The sequence below is a fragment of the Urocitellus parryii genome, chromosome 2 (genome assembly GCF_045843805.1).
Source record: "Urocitellus parryii isolate mUroPar1 chromosome 2, mUroPar1.hap1, whole genome shotgun sequence".
Classification (NCBI taxonomy): Eukaryota; Metazoa; Chordata; class Mammalia; order Rodentia; family Sciuridae; genus Urocitellus; species Urocitellus parryii.
In genome coordinates, this window is record NC_135532.1 from 34769783 (window position 1) to 34784352 (window position 14570).

Below are 14570 nucleotides of genomic sequence, written 5' to 3' on the forward strand. Positions count from 1 at the left end.
TGGGTTACAAAGTCCTTTGTAAGCAGATCTGGATTTTTGAAATCCTAGTGGCGCCTGGTCTCTGTCAGTCCGGTGTTTATCCTCAGATCCTGATTATCCTCCCCTCTCTGGTTATCTGATTCAGGTTAACGGCTCATTATGAAATTATTTTAAATTTTACAGTAATTTCAGAGAAGAAGAAAGATGTTGGAGGTGAGCTTGCTTGTGGGAAGGATGGCACCTTCTTCCCTCAGGTCCACGGATCCTTAGGGATTCATTTGCCTAACTGTGTTTGTTCATTCGGGGTCTCGATCCAATGTGTGCTCACCCACTCGGGTAAAGGAAAGGGGGACTCAAGCCAGCAACAGGGAGTAGGCCCAGATGAAATTGTAAGAAAAGGCCTAACAGAGCACGTGGTGGTTCACTTAACTCAAACAAATGATTAACTAAAATGTGCAGAGAAAAACAATAACAGGAACCAACAATGGTGTGAACACATTGATGAATCATCTGTCACCCTTGTTGACTGACGTCAGAGGGGCCCCCAAAGGGTGTTTTACAAGTGAAGGGCAAGGTGACCTCCAGGGCCACATGCCACGTGCTTCTTGAGGTTATTTTTGTCCTTCCCAGTGCCATCTCTAAAGGTGTACAAATTTACAGCAGAGGGCTTGCAGCAGGCAAGGGTCCAAAGTTCAGAATTGCTGCCCAGAGGAAATTTAGATTGTCTGGTTATATTAAAAAAAAAATTCAACAATTTCAAAACTTTACAACAATTATTTATATTTATATATATAAATTGATTATATATATATATATATATATATATATATATATATATATATTCTTTCCCCACCCTGTTTCTATTACTATCACCATTCCTTGCATGATGATTTCTCCTTGTGGCTCTTTTTATGGCACCTGACATATCACATGTTTGTCTAGTGTCTACCCCACTCCCCCTCCCCACTAGGAATGCAAACATTTTAAGAACAGGGATTTTGCTGTCTTCACCATCCTATCTCCAATACTGCTGCTCAGCTCACAGAAAGGAGAAATCTCATCAAGCACTTATTGAGAGGACATTCATGTAAATGTTTGATACATGAATTTGTAAATAAGTGGACAATTATTCCTAAAAAAGAAAAAAAGGCTCCCGACTGATTGACTCCCTAAGACACGGCTTCGGGGAACGTTGGCTAACAGCATTGCCCTTGCTTTTGTTACTTGGTTCACCTCAGATTCACCCCTTCTCTCCTCCTTCCCATATCCTTCACCTTCTCTAAGCTCTTCCCATGGAAGGTGCCTGCCTGTGATTTTAGATGGCCTGCCACCGTGGGGACAACATCCTAGAGCTTTGGCTTGGTCACGGGGTAAAATCCTGATCATAACTCTCTCCTCTCACTCCCACACATTCTTTCTCTGTTTAGACAGTAAAGGGAAAACCTGTTGAATGAGCAAGTCAAGGCAGCAGCAAGATGACAGAGGACTTTCTTAGCAGAGGAACCCCTGATCACAAAGCAGCTGAACTACAGAGACGGATTAACCAATGTGTTTCAGAGAACATTGCGAAATTCCAGTTTCTTAGAGGAAAACAGATTGTTATATTGGACTTGAGATGATTTCATGGGGCATCACTTTTTTAAAAAGAGGGTTAACAAAAATATGTGAAAGTATTTTTAGTGTGCCATTAATTATTGAGGCTGAAGGTTTTTGTTTTGTTTTTACTTTGGCTAGGTTCTTATATTAAATAAAGACGTATGAAAATATTGTTTAAAAAACATTCCTTTAGGGGGATGTGACTTTATTATACGATGACATCTCAGATTTAAATGATCTAATTTTGCCAGTTGGGTCTAATTTTACATCACCATTCATGGAAGGGCCTCAGGCACTTAGTAGCTCTGGGTCTCATGGACAGGGATGTGGAAAAAGGGTTCAGGGAAACGTAGGGACTGATGGATTTAGGAAATCCTGCAGGATGTAGGGGATCCTATGGGATGCAGAAGGGGGCAAGCCCTTTAGTCTTGATGACCCTTAGCACATGACCCTACCTGAGCCACCAACTACTTGGGAGGGGAGACAGGCACTCATTGTGGTTTCTCTCTTTTCATCCACTTAAAGGTGGCAAGTGGCCCTGCGGGAAACGGGAGGAGTTGGAAATATTTCAGTCTGGAGTCTCAGGATGACAGGGCAGAAACAAGGAGCGTCTCAGGCCTGACAACCTAGACCCTTGGTTTCTTGTGGGTATGACTCAATAATCTGGAAATTATTGAGTGACTAAGAACACTGTCAAATTTAGAGCTTAAACTGAGAATTATCTCACCAGCCTCATGGACTTTATTTAGAGTTGGGTAAGAGAGTAACTACAGAAATGCTTGCAAAATGTAACTTTCGCTAATGTGAGACACAAACCATTTTAGGACCTTTTTGCTTTATTAGGAAGATCCTTCAGTTGAGTGAAATGATGTGTGGTGTTTTCCTCATTCTTAGTAAAAGTGATGGACATAATGCACTTAATTCCAAGACAGCATGGGGCTGGACCACTGTTTTGCACTGGCTTGATCACTTGCCACAGGTACACCCTTGAAATACACAGATTTTTCTGAACTTTAATTTACTTCTCTGTGAAAGGAGTGAAGGGCCCCATGACTCTGTGCTCCATGGAGACAGCGCGAGTTCTGGAAAGGCAGGTGCTCCGATGACCATGACTTTTCCAGGAATCTACAAAGGGAAGAGAGGGGAGAAATACTACCAAAGGTACCCAAAGAGTTAGAAAAACACATATAATAAAACCATTGTCATAAGGATCCAAATTAAAATTTACATCATGGAGGCAAAGATAGAGTAAGACGAGCTATAGAATGATCTAGGTGCAGATACAGGTTCCCACAGTGGAACTTCCTGGAACTCAAAAAGGGGAGCAACAAATTTAGCATTATAATTATTAATAGCTAATAAAATGAAAAAGACCAGTTTATCAAAGGGGAGATACTAAAAAACAGCCTCAATATTTAAACGTTCAGTCTGATCTGTTATGTAAGAAATGGTGAAAAGTATAAATGACCATATCAGCAAGAACAGGTTTTCAAAAATGTTTCTCATGAGGTATTTTCTTATTTTTTTAACATTTTTTTTTAGTTGTAGGTGGACACAAAAAAATAAAACCTTTGTTTTATTTTTATGTGGTGCTGAGGATTGAACCCAATACCTCACACATGCTAGGTAAGTGCTCTACCTCTGAGCCACAATCCCAGGCACAAGGTTTTCTCTTCCTAAAGAGAGCTCAGAAAAAGAAAAATAGCACCAACATTAATGACAATAATAATTATGTACCAAGGGACCTAAAATTAATAACAGCTGTATTGCTGTGTAAATCACCACAAAGCCTGGATCTTTGATGGCCAGTACTTTTCCTAGACAAGACAACCTTCTCAACCACCAGACATCTCAGAATGGCTCTGGATATGATATAGATGAGATTGAGCAAGGCCTGTAGAAAGAAGCACCATAAATGATAGGTGCTGTTACTACTGGGTCATTTCAACTATCGAATGAAGTAGTCATGAGATTAATCATAATGACTTTTCATTGAAATAAATGAACTCAAAGGACATGTACCATTGATATACCACTCAGTGGCCACAATATACACAATAAATATTTGACCTTTTTCAAGAAGCATATAAAGTCTGGTTTGTCACAGTTACTCTGGAAGAGAGAAGACAGATTGACTTTTTTTTAAAAAAAAGGTGGGGGGAGGAGTTATCATATGGAAACCATCTGAGAGGAATCAATTGGCTCACGTCAGGGTTTGCCCAGATAAAAAAGAAGTTTCTGTGAGCTTCTGAGATTTTTTGAAATTTGCCTGGCTTGGGATTGAATAGAATCAATTGCTTTATATTTCCACAGGAACATGTTTTCTGTTCTTATGTGCATTTACATAGTAAACAACTACAGACACACAAAGCAACTACACAATACAAAGTCTTTATTTTCTTTACAATAATTATTCTATAAAGAAGACCCCAGAATTTCAATCACATCATATTTTTAAAAGTGCTGGGGTGATGAAACCTAATTGCCTGTTTTCCTTAAACCAAATGAAAACTTTCAATGAAACATTCTCTGCTTGCAAAAATATGTTCATCATAGAATTGTTTTATAATAGGGAATGTTTGAAAACACTTCAACAAGAAAAAAAAGTAGTTTAGCGGTTTACGGGTGTATCAGTTAGTTATTTCTATATAACCAACTACCCCAAAATTCTTTGGCTTAAAACAATAAGCATTTGTCTCTGCATACAAGTCTCCATTATCAGCTGGGGGTTTCTTCTGGTCTCAACTTGATTCTTCCATCCTGCTTATTATGGTCAACTGACACATCTGGGCACTATTGGTCTAGGGAGGCCTAGCTGTGAGGCTGAGCCTTCTTTCCAGTAGTAGACTAGCGGAGATCTTCCTCACCATGGTTGTCTGCACAGCAGGGGTCCATGAAAGCAAGAAGCATGCAAGCCTTCTTGAGGCACAGGCTTGGAACGGGCCCATCACCATATACATTCTGTTGACCAAAACAATGCCAGCCCAGACTGTAGGGTTTGGAAAATAAGCTTCATCCCCTAACAGGAAGAGCTATGAAATCACACATTGCAAAGAATGTAGAAATAGGGAGGGGAGAAGAATTGGAATCAGTTTTGCAATCTCCCACAATGAGATGGATTATTTTCCCATCATTAAAATGGAAGCAAGTTTAGAAAGTTACAAGGAAAAAAGAAAAAAAAATGCCCTTTAATTTTTATTACCATCCTATAAATACTTAAAGGAGAACATACAGTTGCATAAACGGGAGAACTTGTGTTTTTAACTGTTTTTTAAAATATTCCGACAGTCTCCGGTGGAAAACCCAAACCTCATCTGTGTGTACCATAAACCACATTTCATCCCTTCAACAGGAACTGGCTGAAGTGCTCAGTGAATGAACAAAAGAATTATGGAGAGAAAAAGCGAATGACCTGTTTTTTTTTTCCCTTCTTTTTTGGACAAAGTGTTTCAACCCCCAAATTCCATGCCAGACAATTCAGCTGACAGAGGGAATATAATGTGACATAGTATGCTTGCTATTTCTAGGGAAATGGATCTAGAGAGAGCTTTTAGAATACAAAGCAAAAAGCCTTTGGCTGTTAAAGTATTTCCCACAGGAGTAAAAACTTTCATTGTGTGACTAAATCAATGGAGATTACCTCCTCCGTCAGAATCCCCTTTGTCTGCACGTGCACTCTGTGGGCATCCATTCTTGCTTTTGGTTCAGTCGCGTGTCCTGAAGTGAATGATTCAGTAGAAGGTAATGCTGACTATTGTATTGAAGTTATGATGTAGATATTGATTTTATGGCCTTTGGCTCTTTCTAAGGTCAGTCACTTACCAGAACATTGGACTCAGTCTCGTGGGCTGACGTTAACCACTGTGGCATTGTCCCCACTAGCTCTGACTTACCTATGCTGTGGCTCTCATACGAACTTCTGTCCCGTACAGTTTCTTCAGGATTGCTTTCAGCAGGACCAACAAGCAAACTGTGGTGGACTATGGAAAGTCTAAAGCAAGTTTGCAGGAGTGATGTGTCGTGGTATGTAGCCAGAAGACACAATTCATATGGTGGGACAATAGACACTGGAATTATAGAAATCCTGAGCTGAATGGCTATTTACCCTCTGAGGAAAATCAGGCCCAGGGACAGCAGGTCATTTGCATGTGTTCCTGTCCAAAAATTACTCACAGAGTGGACACTCCAAACCTCCTCTCTAAGCATCCGCTCTACTGTTCTTTACCCCTGAGGATTCTTTGTCCTCCCACCACCAACAGAGGCTCCAGTGTCCCAGGGAGAATGCTCAGAGCTGAGCTAGGCAGGAGGAGAGTGACTGAGACAGGGCAGCCTCATTCCCACTTTGGTCCTGATGTTGCTTACTGTCAGGATAGCTGGTCAAGGAAGCATTGTAAGAGCTGCCAGGCCTCTGCCCAGCTTCACTTGGGCCCTTCCCAGATTCTTGGCTTAGCCTTCTAAGCCAGCCCAGGGATTGTGCCCTCAGATTCTTCCCTCCCTGCTCTCAGCAAAACTCATGCTCAGAGCCTTTGCCATGGTCGTGTATAACTTGTTTAAAGCTCAAAGTGCAGGTCCTGTTTCGGGAATTTGCAGGGACACAGGACAGAGTCAAAAGCTGGAACTTTCAGCAATTGACTTCATGTATGACCATAGAGGAAGGGGACAGCCTCAATGCATGCTCGGGGAACAGGAGTGAAGTGCCCCAAAGTGGGACCTTTGCTACGAGGGTGTCAGATGACTGATGAACACAGTGAAAGAGGTTAGAGGGGACAGTGCTCAGTCCTAGCATGAGAAGTTAGGATATTGCAAAGTCGTCCAGGTTCTAGAAGACTCCTCACCCTCTGGTGTAAGAACCAGGTCAAACTTCCTGGGGGAAATTTGAGTCATATTTTCCTTTTTAATTTTACTTTTTTTTTCAGAAGAAGCTGGAACTCTGGGTTTTATATGAAATCTGATTTTTAAGACTTGGAAACTGGATCCAATTGTAAAAAAAAAAAAAAAAAAAAAAACTCCTTAGGGAATAACTAATAGCATCTGTGGACTGAATCTGGCCCTCAGAGTACCCCTTTTATGACCTCTGCTGAGGGTAGGCATTGGGGGGGGGGCGAGAGGTAGCAGGAAGCCAACACTCCCCCAAGTCATATCTGTAAAAGAAAGAGGGTTTGGGGAGTGAGGAAGAGGCTTAGCAGCATCTTCCAGGAGTGAAGAGAGGAAGTCAAGGAAGAAGTGGTTTTTAAAGGCTGAGTAGCCCAGCCCTAACGAATGGTCACCCAGATGTTGCCACACACACAGAACAGTCTGTCATGACAAAGAAGCCAGGTGGCACAAGCCTAAAGCCAAAAGCTGCGGAGTCACCACCTACCCATGATACCCTGCACGTGACACCCTCTGCCCAGGGACATCTGGGGTGATGGAGCAGGGAATATGAAGAGGGCCAGCAGTGTAAGGTCTTGGACTCCCTGTTCTCTGCATCACCTTCAAGGTCATCTGGTCAACACTGTAGATTTCCACAAAGAATCTAAGACGTGAGAAGGGAGGGACTTGTCACTCTCAACCTGTCATGGCTGGGGTGTGGCCGACTATGGCTCAGGCCCTGCTGCCCAGTGCAGAGTTGGCCTTGCAAACCTTCCCTAACCCGACCCCACCCCGCAGCAGAGAGAATTGTCATACTGAAGAATCTCCAAAGGAGGGATCAACTTCGGCTTCCGCTTGCTTGGTATCTTGGTAAGACTCTTCACATCACAAATTTCATAAGACAGGGGGGGAAAAAAAACTTCTTCTCAAATAAGGCGTCCCAATTTGGGGCTCAGAAAAGACAGGCACTGAATTATTTTATACTTTGCTTCATTCAGATGGAGAATTTAGCAAGTATATACATCCGGTGCTCTGCAAAGTAGTTTATTCTCATCACTGTGGGTCATTTTTATTATGACCTCCACTGGACAGTTGGGAGAACTGGGGCTTTAAGAAGCTAAAAAGAAAATCATGATTCATGATAAAGGCTAAGAAATCACAATTCATGATAGAGCCAGGGATTGAATCTATGGAGTGTGACTCAGAACCCTAATGTAATCAGTGTGGTTCTCACAGCTGAACTTCACCCCAATTCAGCTCCCAAGGGATTTTTAACTTTCAAAAGTCCAGTTCCCAGAAAGCTTGCTCCTGGAAAACCTACCACTGTCCTGGCATCTAGGGAACCATCTTTCATGCAAAACACTATCCCGAGCCCACTTCATCCCACATTCTTTCTTTTTTTTTTTTTTCTAGAATCCAAAATTGTGGTCTTCTCTTATTACGCCAATTAGGCAAGAATAGATGGTCCTCTACTCAATAGTTAACATTCAACATTTATGGAGGAAAATCCTGGAAGGTTTATTTCAAACCTGATCAGCGTCTGCTCAAAGGAAAATTCTGTTCGTAATTTCTTTCCCTTCTGGGTCAGAGTTCTAGAGGGAGATTTTTCTGCAACTTTAACCAAAATGTCATGGAATGTGTACACTATAATGGCAGAATGTCTCGATCCCAGAAGAATACTCACAGAGGCGGTAATTGGAGTCATCATTTTGACATGCCAAAGGATGACAAAAAACCTTTAACCCACCAATAATCAGCAGAGTGCACTGTCATTGTGCACGGCTCAAGCAGTCTATGGGACATCACATTAGCAAGCTGCCTGGCCTATTAGAGGCATGTAATTCTTTCATATACTTAGCACTGAAGTGGATAGGATTCAAAACAGCTTCCTTGTCTCTGACATGCATCCAAATTTTTAATAGCAGCTAAGTACCTTACTAAGCAGTTGAATAAAATAATGCATTCAAGCCCCAGAAAAACCTTTTCAGACCCCCTTTTTATCTCTACATTTTACTGATGGAAAATGATTTGTAATTCTGATTTATATACTGGGCCCATGCAGTGCAATGAATTTTTTTTTTCTTTGTAAAAACTCAAGCATTCCAAACTATTGAAGGAGTTAAGCCATTTTGATCATTTTGAAACTAGCTGTCAGATTTAATCTCTGCTAAGGAGACAGAGGGCAAATGTATTCTGAAGCTTGTTATATAATTTACAGATTATTTTTGCAATTTATATTCCATCAAATAGGGTATATTAGCCTCTCAGAAAGCACGTAATGATCAATTAATTTCAGCAGAGCAATCCTGGTGGCACTTATGGGACAGACATGATTAGACCCTTTTCTAGCTGAGTCCCAAGGTCAAGTCATCAAATATGACTGATTACATTTTCTAATGGTTTCTCCATGCCCATTAAAGAGCACTCAGCTATTCAGGCTCTCCTCTGATAGTGACATTCAAAATTTGCTCTGATGGCTCCTGACAAGCAAAAATGTATTCTCTAATCTTTAACCACGTAAACAATAGCTAACCACTTGTAATTGAGTTTAAATTGATTTCAGGTGGCTTCAGAGAAAAGCAATTTCTACAACAGATTAACCTCTTAATTAAAGTATATTAAGAATACTGTCAGGTGTAGAAATTCTGCTACAGCAGAAAATTATACCTCATTGACATTCATTTATGAAAGAATTGCCACGCTGCTCCCAGGTAACAGGTTACCCACTTGGGCCTCTTGCTTCACTAGGTCAACACAAGCCTAACTTTGGTCTTCAGAGAATCCGTTTTTTATATGGGCCAGGGTGTGGGGAAAGGGAGGGGTCCTGAGAGACCTGCTGTCTTGCATTTACATAGGCAGAAAGTCCCTTTTCTCAAGGGAACAAGGCCTTCAGCCAAACCATAGACCCCCTCCAATTAGCTGAGGAAGGAGGAAAAGCTTATGTCATCCATCATATTGATAGCACCTCGGCAGGTTTCTGCAAGGTGTTCTTCAATGTTTTTAAGTAGACACCAACCCTGTCCTCTAAGTCCTTTCGACACCAAAGTGGTCCACAGGCCAGCATCACTTAGGGAACTGTGAGAAATGCAGAATCTCAGGCCCTTCCAGTCTCAGCTTAAGACTGACTGAATTAGAATCAGCCTATTAACAAGATCCCCAGAGTGTTCATTTGAGATATTAAAGTTTGAAAAAGTCTTATTCTGAGAACGTTCGTGCTTCTGTTCCCATAGCCCCCAAATTGTGTCTACACGACATCAAAACATTCGGTCAGTCTGATGGAAAGAAATGCAATGGAACGGATGGCTGAGCATCATGTAGACCAGATTGTCTTCTCTGTGCCTTTTACCTTTCCTGTCCTCCCTTTCAGAACCTTCTTTGCTTCCTATGTTCCACATTTTGGCTGTGAATGCCCCAGATAAATTCTGTCCCAGGCCTGGACATGGACCCATACGAGTTCTGACAGGCTCTAACTGGCTCTACAAGCAAGTTGACTTGTGTCCTGGGCTGGCTGCATGAGTCTGGGATACCCTCCCCTTGTCCTGGCACAGAAACCTTCTTTGGTTCATGTCCCTTGAATTGGTCTCAGCTTCTGTTATCATCAGCCTGGGGTTTTGTTGTTGCTTTCTAAACTTGGATTAAAAAAAAAAATCTCTTTTCCTCCTGGTCTCAGGATAATTACTTCTTGCTTTACCTGTCTAATCCAGCGTCCACTTCTTTCCCCCTGGATGGCAGCCTCCATGTGGCTTGTGGTTATTAAGAGAGTGACACAAAAATGCAACTAGGCTCCATACCCAGGGATCATTAACGAAATGGGTTTGGAAGAGTAAATCTTGGGCTTGTCTGTACATTAGAACCCTCCGGGGAGACATGCACAGTTTCCAATGCAAGGGTCCCATCCAAGATCAGTGACATCAGAATCTCGCAGCCCAAACACGAGGAGTTTCAGAAAGCTCTTAGAGAATGCTAATGTGCAGTTGGTGGTAGGAAACACCAGTTGACACGAATTTCCCTGTCCCAAACATGCCCATCTCCACTCCCTACTGTGGACCTCGGGAGCAATTTACATCTCAGGTTCTACTTAGTCTTTCCTTACCACAAGAGCTTTTAGAAAATAATGAGTATAGAGTTTCCATGTGTGTTACTGGGGAAGAAATGGGAAGAGAGGGGTGGGGAGAGGGAACGCCTACATGCATGACCTACCATATTGCTAAGAGTGTGCGAACAGAAGTTTTCCCAGAATGGATATTAAACTGGCCACCCCAACTTCCCCCAATTTCAGTCGCATGATTAGTGCAGAATACTCATAGAAAAATCAGAAAATATACCCCAGTGTTTTAGCCAGCTTTTTAATGGCTGTGCCCAAAAGGCCTGACAAGAACAACATAGAGGAGAAAAAGTTTATTTGGAGTTCACAGTCTTAGAGGTCTCAGTCCATTGCTCTAGACCCAAGGTGACGTAGAACCCGCAAGATGGAAGGACGTGGAGGTGGCAAGGAGCTCAGGACATGGCAATCAAGTGCGGGGGTGGGGGGGCCGGGTGGAGAGAGAAGAGAGAGCACTCTGTTCACCAGGGACAAAATATTAAAACCCCAAAGGCATGCCCCTAATGACCTACCTCCTTGAGCCACACCCTACATGTCTGCAGTTACCACCCACTGAAGCCATTTCAGTGGATTAAGCCTCGGATTAGGTTACAGCTCCCATGATCGAATCACTTCACCTCTGAACATTCTCACATTGTCTCACACATGAGCTTTAGGGGGACACTTTATATCCAAGCCATAACACCCAGCAGGCGCAGACACCCCCAAGTCTGGAAGAGAGGCAGTCAAAGCACCAGAGATTCAATGTGACACAGGTGACGCTTCTCCACTTGCAAATATTCCAAATAAAATATCTGTGAACCGCTTGTCTACAAGTGGCAGTTCTCAACCTGTCCTGAGCATCCTTATGTCTTGAGAGGTAAAGCAAGGTGGCAACAACCTGCATCTCAAGAAGCCCTTCTGGTACATGCTCAAGTTTGAGAACCACTACTTTATTTTATACCTACTTACACTTGTTTTTGTGCTTACTGAATCCTTAAAAAAAAAAAAAAAAAAAACCCATCCTGGTATAGGGAGGAGATCTTGGAAATGCCTGTTCTCCATTCAGGCTGCCTGGTGGACAGAATCACAGCTGGGGTTACTAACCGTTTTTTCCCAAGTCCTCCTGTCTGAATCTCTCCTCCTCCGTTTTTCAGGCTCCTTCCTGCAGTCTAGATTTCTGGGTGTAGTTTTTGCCTGTTGAACCTGAGAGAGCTGCTTCCTTCCTGACTCAGTTTACCTCTCAGCATCCCTACCTTGCTCCTCTGCCTTAGCTGTCTCCACGACGCTTTCTTCTCTCCTAAGCACCGAGGCCCAGCCTCGTCCTGTGGTCAGCCTCACCCCAGGTGAGGCCAACAAAGACCAGAATTCAAAACTCTTAATCCTGATTCCACGTTTTTAATTCTTAACTCTGAATCCTGATTCTGTGAACACAATACTGCGTTCTCCAGTCTTAATTCTTCTCCTCCATGGTCTTTTCCACTCTCCCCCCATAACACTCTATTAACATTTCATGCAAGGTTCAGGATGGATGGAGGGGAGTCCAGAGGGATCGCCTCCAGCTGCAGTGATGGGTTCCTGGGGCTAAATGAGCCTTTGCCAATCAACAGAGTTCATTAGTGGGAAACTAACTCCTTATAAGTACAAGTTATAACTCCTTATACTTAATTCCCTATTTAGACCTCTAAATTCTGCCTCATCCAGCCTACTCGGATGCCAGACCACAGCCCTGCCCTCTGGTTCTCCTATCACCACTGGGTCCTCTAGCCCCATGTGTCCTGCAGGTGGTCCATCCTCAAGCCCAGCTGCCTTTCTGACCAAATGCCTCCTGGTCATTTCTGACCGAGGTTTCTCATGACCTGAAGGAGCCACCTACTCTCCCCTGCTCAGCAGATAGTCAGGTCCACACTGGTTGAACTGTCCTGGTCTTTAAATTCAGATCAATGACAGGGAAGAAAAAAGAAAGAATGTATGAAGGATGGAGTGGATGGATGAATGGAATTTGGACAAAGAGGAGAATGACCTTCATTTTTCAAGATAAAGCTAAAGGAGCTCATCAGCCTCCCAAGTCAAAAGGATGACAAGGAGAGGATGAAAAGAAGGAAAGAAAATGGGTGATCAAGACAGTTTTTAATGAGCATTTACTCTGTGCCAATGCCTGTGCTAAACACTCAGCACATAATAGCACGTGCAATCCTTACAATAATTGTTTATAATGGTAATATGAGCCCCAAGAGACAGAAAAACTGTGATAGATTCAGAATTTGGTTCCAAATCTGTGCGCCCACCACTTTACTAAGGTCCTTTCCCCAAGGCAGCTGGATTCTCCCCCTGTAGACATAGTTCATGCTCATTTGGGCCTCAAGAAGCAGATACCCTATAATTGTCATATGCTTTCGCTAACAATACTCTCCACAGTGCTAGTTAGCATCAGTGTAATCACTTGTAAAGTTGAAAAATTAAGTTGACCAACTAAGGCCAAGAAATTACAGTTCATGCATCCTGGGAAGAGAACTGGACTTGGGTTTAGTCCCCTGCTCTGGCCAAGTGACCTTGAAAACCACTCTCTGTCTCTGAGTCCCTCTAGCACTCTGTGTCTCCAGAATACCATTTAAAAAATTAACCAATCTATGAATACAGGAACACTCTGTGAACTGTAAGTCACCAGGAAGGATTAAAAATTATTATTATGTCATCAAAAGCAGTTCAACTCTTTTTTTCCACTGAGTTCACTAACTACATGAGAGTCATGGAGACAAGATCTTTAATGGCGGGGTTCGCTCCAACAGCAACACTTTCCACAAACATCCCTTAAGATCCTAACATGAGCCAGACGATTTTATAGATAGCTTCTTGTCTCAGAGAAGAGACAACACATTTATAACCGAGTTGCTTCTGCATCTTCTCCTATTTTGACAGGTCTTACACCTGCTGAGAACAGACCCAGATAGGTCAATTAACTGAGATGCAGACACTGTGGTTTGATCCGACAAGTACCAAATTGTCCTCATCTTACCTCAACTCATTAATGTGCACACATCTGTGTGGTTCAGGGGCAAGGTCAAATTGCTTCTGCATGGAGTCCCCACAAGACAGTGTGAATGAATCACAGCAGATACATCACCCTTTAACAAACAGCTCAAATGCATGCCCTGCTGGCCATGAGTCAGGGTCAGTGTAGACTTATAGGTAGTCTCATTCCCGGCTTCCTACATTTTTCCGTCTGGTTTCTCTTCCTGGATTTGTTTTGTCTTCGGGGTTTTTTTCCCCTTAAACAAAACTATATTCATTTTTAATACTTTCTTGTGAGTGACTTCCCTAAGAAAGTAGCAGTACAATTTTTTTAAAAAAAATATGCATTCAATATAGAGTCTAACTTGTAAACTACAGTATTTTTCAAGTTCTTTTTATCTGGACATATACCAGAAGCTTATTTTTTAACAGAAAATTTTATTGATATGTAATTCTACAATCCCACAGTTCACTCACTTAAAAACTCTATGATTCAATGATTTTTAGTTTCTTTATAGAATTACGATCATTACCATGATCAATATTAGAATATTTTTGTTATTCCCCCCAAATAACTCCATCCTCCCTAAACTCCCCAGCCCTAGACAACCACTGAGCTATTCTCTGTGCAGATTCACCTTTTCTGAACATTTCAAATGCATGGAGTCGTATAACACATGGCCTTTGGTGGTTGGTTTCTTACTGAGCATGATGATTTCAGGGTTTATTCATGTCATCGAAGTTCTCTGAAGCTCGAACTCATGCTATTGCTTCTTGTGCAACATTATTTTTTCCCCTTAGAATAATAGTAGATAATAATAAAAGTACCTTCTACTATGTCCTGTCTGCTCCAAGTACTACACACGGGCCCTCTCCTGTCTCATCCTCACAACAGCCTATAAAAGTTATTATGGTCACTATTTTCCAGGTTAAGAGACCAAGAAATGTTATACTGGTCATTGAAAGACAGATGGTCAGTATTCTAACTCAGGCACTCAATTCTAAATCATTTTGGTCCTCTACACCACACAGTAGGTCTATCTGGAAAGAT